This window comes from Scyliorhinus canicula, chromosome 17 (genome assembly GCF_902713615.1).
Source record: "Scyliorhinus canicula chromosome 17, sScyCan1.1, whole genome shotgun sequence".
In the NCBI taxonomy this organism is placed as follows: domain Eukaryota; kingdom Metazoa; phylum Chordata; class Chondrichthyes; order Carcharhiniformes; family Scyliorhinidae; genus Scyliorhinus; species Scyliorhinus canicula.
The window spans coordinates 96,200,915-96,209,092 of record NC_052162.1 but is presented as its reverse complement, the minus strand read 5'-3'; the positions used below and the strand labels follow the sequence as shown (position 1 = coordinate 96,209,092).

The following is an 8,178-nucleotide window of genomic DNA, read 5'->3' as shown; positions in this document are numbered from 1 at the left end:
AGACTCTGCACCCACAATTTCCCAACATTGTGAGTGAGAACCACCTTTTGTGATTTATACTCCCAGTTTTGAAATAGAAAAGCAAAATCTCCCCAGTAACAAGTGACCATACAGGGTTTTGATTGTCATTGGATAGTATGCAGCAATCTACCCAATGATTTTTTCAAAAGCTGTCAATCTGTTCATTGTGACGGCACTCCCTGTGCGAACTCGACATGGAAATACTCACTCGACACTGAAATACTCACTCTGGATAGAGAAGTCAGCAGTGCGAAAACTTCACTGAGTAAACACTCTGCTCATGCCAGGGAGCTGTACAGGTAAGAATGGAGAATTGAAACAAAGCGGTTGTCACAATTCAGGGTGAATTTTATTCAACAGGTTTAACGAGACATTTTTAAAAATAAATGTAGAGAACACAATTAATTTTTTTCAATGAAGGGGCAATTTAGCGTGGTCAATCCATCTAGCTTGCACATTTTTAGGTTGTGGGGGCAAAACCCACGCAAACACGGGGAGAATGTGCAAACTCCACACGGACAGTGACCCAGAGCCGGGATCGAACCTGGGACCTCGGCGCCGTGAGGCAGCAGGGCTAACCCACTGCGCCGGTTTAATGAGAGTTATCGCACAACTTTAAAGATTGCACTCGCGCGTTTGACTCTGTCCGTCTCCTTTTGTTTTTAAGCTCTGGCTGTGTTCAAACTCAAAAAATTACTGAAAGCAAGCTTTATATTCATTGTTCAGAGGGCAAGTGTAAACAAAACTGAAAAGAGAAACAAAACTTCAGGGAATAACAAGTCATTTGTTTATCAGGTTGTGAAATGATGCAATAACATGATGTAGTGATCAAGTGAATAGAGGAGTTCAACAGACTGTTCATTGTTTTCAGTACATGCAAATCAGCTGATGCGTTTTGTCATTCCACTGCAGAGCTGATGAAATGTTTGGAATAAGTTTAAACTAGTTCAGCAGGGGATTGGGAACCTGAATTGTAGCTCCAGTACACAATACGCTGAGAGCAGTGAGGTCATGAGTAAGGTTTCAAAGTTGCAGGAGTGTACCGGCAGGAAGGAAGATGATCTAAAGTGCGTCTACTTCAATGCCAGGAACACACGGAATAAGATGGGTGAGCTTGCGGCATGGGTTAGTACTTGGGACTTCGATGCTGTGGCCATTTCGGAGACATGGATAGAGCAGGGCAAGGAATGGTTGTTGCAGGTGCCGGAGTTTAGATATTTCAGTAAGTTCAGGGAAGGTGGTAAGAGAGGGGGAGGGGAGCATTGTTAGTCAAGGACAGTATTACGGTGGCTGAGAGGACATTTGATGAGGACTTGAATACTGAGGTAGTATGGACTGAGTTAAGAAAAAGGAAAGGAGAGGTCACCCTTTTAGGGCTTTTCTAAAGGCCTCCGAAAAGTTCCAGAGATGTAGAGGAAAGGATTGCAAAGATGATTCTGGATAGGAGCGAAAATAACTGGGTTGTTATGGGGGACTTTAACTTTCCAAATATTGACTGGAAACACTTTAGTTCAAGTACTTTTGATGGATCCGTTTTTGTCCAATGTGTGGAGGAGGGTTTCCTGATGCAGTATGTAGATAGGCCAACAAGAGTCAAAGCCATATTGGATTTGGTACTGGGTAATGAACCAGGACAGGTGTTAGATTTGGAGGTAGGTGAGCATTTTGGTGATAGTGACCACAATTCGATTACGTTTACTTTAGCGATGGAAAGGGATAGGTATAAACCGCAGGGCAAGAGTTATTGCTGGGGGAAAGGCAATTATGATGTGATGAGGCAAGACTTAGGATGCATCGCCTGGAGAGGAAAACTGCAGGGGATGGACACAATGGAAATGTGGAGCATGTTCAAGGAACAGCTACTGCGTGTCCTTGATAAGTATGTACCTGTTAGGCAGAGAGGAAGGGTCGAGTGAGGGAATCATGAGTTACTAAAGCAGTTGAACCACTTGTCAAGAGGAAGAAGGAGGCTTATGTGAAGATGAGACATGATGGTTCAGTTGGGTCACTTGAGAGTTACAAGTTAGCTAGGAAGGCTCTAAAGAGAGAGCTAAGAAGAGCCAAGCGAGGACATGAGAAGTCTTTGGCAGGTAGGATCAAGGATAACCCTAAAGCTTTCTATAGGTCTGTCAGGAATAAAAGAATGACTAAGGTAAGAGTAGGGCCAGTCAAGGACAGTAGTGGGAAGTTGTGCGTAGAGTCCGAGGAGATGGGAGAGGTGCCAAATTAGTATTTTTCGTCAGTATTCAAATTTGTCGAGGAGAATACTGAGATACAGGCTACTAGACTAGAAGGGCTTGAGGTTCATAAGGAGGAGGTGTTAGTGATTCTGGAAAGTGTGAAAATAGATAAGTCCCCTGGGCCAGATGGGGTTTATCCTAGGATTCTCTGGGAAGCTAGGGAGGAGATTGCTGAGCCTTTGGCTTTAATCTTTAAGTCATCTTTGTCTACAGGAATAGTGCCAGAGGACTGGAGGATAGCAAATGTTGTCCCCTTGTACAAGAAGGGGAGTAGAGATAACCGCGGTAACTATAGGCCAGTGAGCCTTACTTCTGTTGTGGGAAAAGTCTTGGAAAGGTTTACAAGAGATGGGATGTATAATCATCTGCAAAGGAATAATTTCATTAGAGATAGTCAACATGGTTTTGTGAAGGGTAGGTTGTGCCTCACAAACCTCATTGAGTTCTTCGAGAAGGTGACCAAACAGTTGGATGAGGGTAAAGCAGTTGATGTGGTGTATATGGATTTCAGTAAAGTGTTTGATAAGGTTCCCCACGGTAGGCTATTGCAGAAAATACAGAGGCATGGGATTCAGGGTGATTTAGCAGTTTGGATCAGAAATTGGCTAGCTGATAGAAGACAAAGAGTGGTGGTTGATGGAAAATGCTCTGACTGGTGTCCAGTTACTAGTGGTGTGCCACAAGGATCTATTTTGGGGCCGTTGCTGTTTGTCATTTTTATAAATGACCTGGAGGAGGGCATAGAAGGATGGGTGAGTAAATTTGCAGATGATACTAAAGTCGGTGGAGTTGTGGACAGTGCAGAAGGATGTTACAAGTTACAGAGGGACATAGATAAGCTGCAAAGCTGGGCTGACAGGTGGCAAATGGAGTTTAATGCAGAAAAGTGTGAGGTGATTCATTTTGGAAGGAATAACAGAAAGGCAGAGTACTGGGCTAATGGTAAGATTCTTGGTAGTGTGGACGAGCAGAGAGATCTCGGTGTCCATGTCCATAGATCCCTGAAAGTTGCCACCCAGGTTGAGAGGGTTGTTAAGAAGGCGTACGGTGTGTTAGCTTTTATTGGTAGAGGAATTGAGCTTTGAAGCCATGAGGTCATGTTGCAGTTGTACAAAACTCTGGTGCGGCCGCATTTGGAGTATTGTGTGCAGTTCTGGTCGCCATATTATAGGAAGGGTGTGGAAGCATTGGAAAGCGTACAGAGGAGATTTACAAGAATGTTGCCTGTGTAGCCCTCTAAAATGGACACCAGTCTACAAAATGGAGAACTGCTAAGACTGCAGGGAAAAACAGCCATAGTAAGGACAAACAGCTTGCAGAAGCTTTCAACAGTGAGACACGGTTTTAAGGCAGGTGCAGAGACTCAGCCAAAGGTGCAAATAGGAAAGCGATCTGCATATTAATGAGATGATACCGGCCCAGTCCCAGATACAATAGAAACAGTTTAAGTATCAATGGATACTTTTCTATAGCTATCCAGCCAGAATGGCGCCAGAGAACCCAGGTCAATGACCCCTAGGAACCGCCCCCGCCATCGAGGAACGACTCCAGGATAGGGGAATTCGAATGATATCGATTGGGAAAGACCCAATCGATACCTAGCAGGTGAAAGAGCCCGCCCCAAGGGGCACGGACCTCTAGGACCTATAAAAAGAAGGTCACGCACATGATTCGGTCTGTTGCTTCCAGACTCCAGCCTAGGCTGTTGCATCCTGACTCCGAACCCAGCCTCCAGATCCTGTCTTTCATCACCGGCCGTTGAGCATCAGCCATCTTTCAGTAAGTGCCAAAACAACGATCGCTACGTGACCCAGGCATTGCTTATACTCTTGCCGACTATTAGTGAACAGAAGGTGCAGTCCAGAAAGGAACAAAGGCCTTGTTCCCTGACCTTGCTGGTTCCTACTTAGATAAGTATTTAGTCGTTTAATAGTAGAAATAAGTATTAGTCTTTCAGCGTGTGCATGAGTATTTATTATATCTGTTATAATAAACACTAATTGTTTAGACTTACTGATCGGTGTTAAGACTTATTGCTTTGAACTTGACCTTGATAACTTGTGACGGTGTCTCTGTTATGGCACCTGGCGACTCCTGAGCATAGATACAGATTCAGAGGCAAACCAGTGTTAAGCACATGTCCTTTAAATGGAGGCATGTTAATCACACTAACAGTAGAACGAGCAACATTTAGTGGCGACATCCTGACGGGACGCGATTAGAAGTGGCACCCCCACTCCGTGAGAACCCTAGAAATTTGAATTAGAAATCTGATTGGAAAAATAAAGGAAAAAATCACAAGTGGTCAAGGTGTTCAAACCAATAACGATAATTCGGAAGTGTGTTTTGTGCATGCGTACTAACAGGGTTGTAAGGTTAACCTGAGAGATTTTTTGTTGCGACGAACTGTCGGGAGTTTTGTAAGCGGAACATAGCGAAAGTCTTACCCGTCTTTCAAAACATTACTTCAACACCCCCTGTTCCAAATTTAAGTAAGAAAGAGAAAATGGCCATGCAGGCAATGGAACGCCTCATGAATCCAGAGCAGTTCTTGGTCGCAGCGACCAGCAGTAGCAGAGTAGGTCAGTGTCCCGTGTGGGAGCTGGAACTACACAAGTATCTGAAAGGAAAGGGATGGCCCCTTTAGAACAAGTTCAGTATGAATGAGGAGACAGGTCCCGGGAGTATAGGACATACTTGGTGGGAAAACCTCTCTCAAATTCATAAAAAGAATTTAAGTAAATCACGCAAGCCGATGGCAATCGTGTCCTGTTTGGCACAGTTGCGAGGCACTGAGGAGGTCGTTCGGACGCTCCGAGCAGAATTAGAAGAACGCAATAGAATGAGCAAAGTGGATGTCAGGGACATCGAGAAGGAAAACTTAGAACTAAGAAGGAAGCTGGCAGAGAAGGGTAGAGAGGTGGATGATGCCAAGAGGGCACATCAGTCGTGTCTAGCCCATCTGAGCAGTTCCCAGACACAATACGAAAAAGCCTATCAGGATGTGCAACGTGCAGTCCTGATAAGAGAGGAATCGGAAAAGCAGGTAGAGGCATTGCAGAGGCAATGCTCTGACCTAAAGGCAGCTTTAAGAGCACTCCACGCTGCCACTACTGAGCAAAGACAGAGCACAGTAGACCATGCAAAATGTAGGAAGCAGATTGCGGAGCTGCAATCGCTGCTTTCAGTTCAAAATGGGTTCCAAAGCACCTTTGGAACGCAGTTAGATGAGGAGAATGCCCCAGACTGGCAGGAACTGAGTGAGACAGCGCAGCGCTGTGTTCAGGGAACATGTGCGCCAGCAGCGCAACAGAAAAGGAAAGCACCCCAACCCCCCACAGATCAGATAGCACCTGTACCCATGAATCCAGTCACCACCCAAAGAAAGGCAACCACAGACGGCGCACCCAAAATCACCTACACCACCCCCTTAACTGTAACGCAACTCAGGGACGCGTGTGAGAAAATCACTCCGTTTCTGCCCACTGCAGACCCCCACCAATTTTTCGCAAGTGTTAAACAGCAGGCTACCATGTACGGCCTGGACGATAGAGAGCAGGTTAAGTTCACGGTTCTGAGCTTAGACCCATCCGTAGTAGCAGCCCTCCCCGACCCACAGAACGTTGGAGGAGGCACACTAGAGTAAATGCACACCTCCATTTTAGATGCAATAGGGTATAACAGAGGAGACCCAGTTGAAGGACTAAATAAATGCAGACAAAAGAGAACAGAGCATCCCACAGCATTTGCAGGAAGGCTGTGGATCCATTTCACTGCAGTTTTTGGCGAATTAAACCGAGCGTATTTGAACCGTGACAACATGGTTAAATGGATGCGCACCATAATCTCCCATGCCACAGATGCAGGACAGAATGTCTGCAGCAATTATGACCCCTCAGAAGAGGCCCATAATGAAAAATGGGTCTTGAAAAGATTGTCCCGCGTTTGGCAGCAATCCGTCCACAATAAAACAGCATTTATAAATCCCGAAGAGCAGGCAGATGCAGACATGCATCCAGTTAAAACACATCAGAACCCTGCATGTGTAAATGAGGGAAGGAACAGCCCACAGCAGACCAAGTCACAGGAATGTTTTAACTGGACAGTTAGGACATTACGCTCGAGAATGTCAAGCCCCCCCGAAACAGCAACAGAATCAGCTCACCAATGCCCCCCGAAGCAGCAACGAAACCAACAGCCCAGACCCCCCTCTCAGGGAACAATACACAAGGGAACAATGCACCAGAGTGCCTGCTCCGCCTTATGTGCCTCAGGGGTCATGTTACAACTGTAGGCAGCCAGGACACTTCGCCCGAGATTGCAGGAGACCCCCAGCACCATCTAGACCTGCCCCCAGATAGGAAAGAGAACACCACCCACAGCAGCTACAAGGTCCCAGCTGCCCCATGCAAACTATGAGCGCTTACCCACCACTTCTCATGGCAGGGATACCTCAGCAATGCCAGTTCATTTTTGTTTCTCTCCTTCCCCTCTTCTTCGGTCACACTTCACTGACTCCATATGCTAGTTACACCCCAAGCCAAATGTAATTTACAGTATCCTTGTTCTGATGGAACCTGTACAATATTCGTTGCATGTTTGTTTGTCTGTTTTTGTTAAATGTTCAGTGTTTAAATTTAAACAGCTTTTCAGAGCCCCATGCCACCACTGATGGAACCTGCACGTATGTTTTGTTTGTTTGTGTTTGTTCGTTTGCTTGTTGATATATTAAGGGTTTGATTGGAGATCAGATCACTTTGTTGTTTGTTAACAGTTTGATTGGAGGTTGGCCATCTTCTTTTCAGCTGAAAAGCTTGTGACCGCCTTGCACGCACGTTAGCTTGTCTGCAGATACCTCTGAGAACTTCTGTTAGGTATCCTCTGGTGAACCGACAAAGTTCACGACTTGTCCCCTGTTTTCAGATGTTGGAGCATCTTGGCTCCTCCCTTGTTTTTCAGGTGCCCCTCTATTCTGTGAATAGTGGCTGCAATCCCACGATGAATACATTCCTACCCATTCATCTCAGGTTGCTCAGGCAGTGGAGAAACGGCATTGAGGACCCGCCCTGTCTGAGAACCCCCCTTTGGTCAGCCAAGCTCGGGTACGGCACAGCACGCCTTACCCGGGGATCCCATTCAAATCTTACCCGTAGCGGCCCATATGCAACTCATTCGACCTTTTCGTTCCAAACTTTGTTTCATTTTTCTTTAGGTAGCCCTCCGGCAGCCATCCCACATGCTATTTGCATCCAGGAACATTTGGATGGTAAATTGCAAAGCCTGCGAGACGGCTCGCAGTAGAAAAGTTGTTAGGTGTATATCTGCTCCTAAATTCGCATTTGAAAAAAAAATGAGGGGAGTCACAGGGTGTGACTTGGCCATTCATTTAAGGGTCAATTGGAATGAGAGGACAGATACACTAACAGTACAGATATTAAACTGTGTATTGACAGATACTGTGCTTGATCCCATAGCTTTCGAAAAGTCTAAGGAGGGTTCACGGCAAGGGTCGGCCATACAAAGGAACAGAAGGAAGAGAACAAAGAAGACCATGATGGAAGCCTACCTATTACTATTAAATGTTGTATTTTTGCATGTAGAAGCAAATCATGTTTCCCCCACGACCCCCGCCGTTAATGTTTCCCACACACCGACTTCTCCGTGCCTAGCACTGATCAGTGAGGTTCAGACCTGGTGCACGAAATTCATGACCTGGTACTCGATGTCGTATGTGATTGAATCACTGTTGGTGATTGCAATTCTCTGCATCATAGTACAGACCCTCAGGTTGAGGAAATGGAAAAGGAGAGCCTCCGGTTCCTGCCCCTCAACCATTTACGGAGTTCAATCCCCTATTTTCGGTTTTCACCAATCCCCCCAACCCCTTGATGCATAGGTGTATTGATAGCGATATGTA

At 45.8% G+C, this 8,178-nt stretch overlaps 1 protein-coding gene across 2 annotated transcripts in view; it reads left to right on the top strand.

Annotated features, from left to right (window-relative positions):
- Positions 1–208: 208 nt before the first annotated feature.
- The window catches only part of LOC119952351 (interferon-inducible GTPase 5-like), a 29,772-nt gene continuing 21,802 nt past the window's right edge, over positions 209–8,178 (top strand). The window contains exon 1 of one of the 2 annotated variants that reach the window (XM_038776043.1): positions 209–320. The gene's annotated coding sequence lies outside the window, so the exon portion shown is untranslated. Of the gene's footprint in view, positions 321–1,108; positions 1,130–8,178 lie in introns of those variants that run through there. The other variant, XM_038776045.1, reaches the window with a different exon arrangement.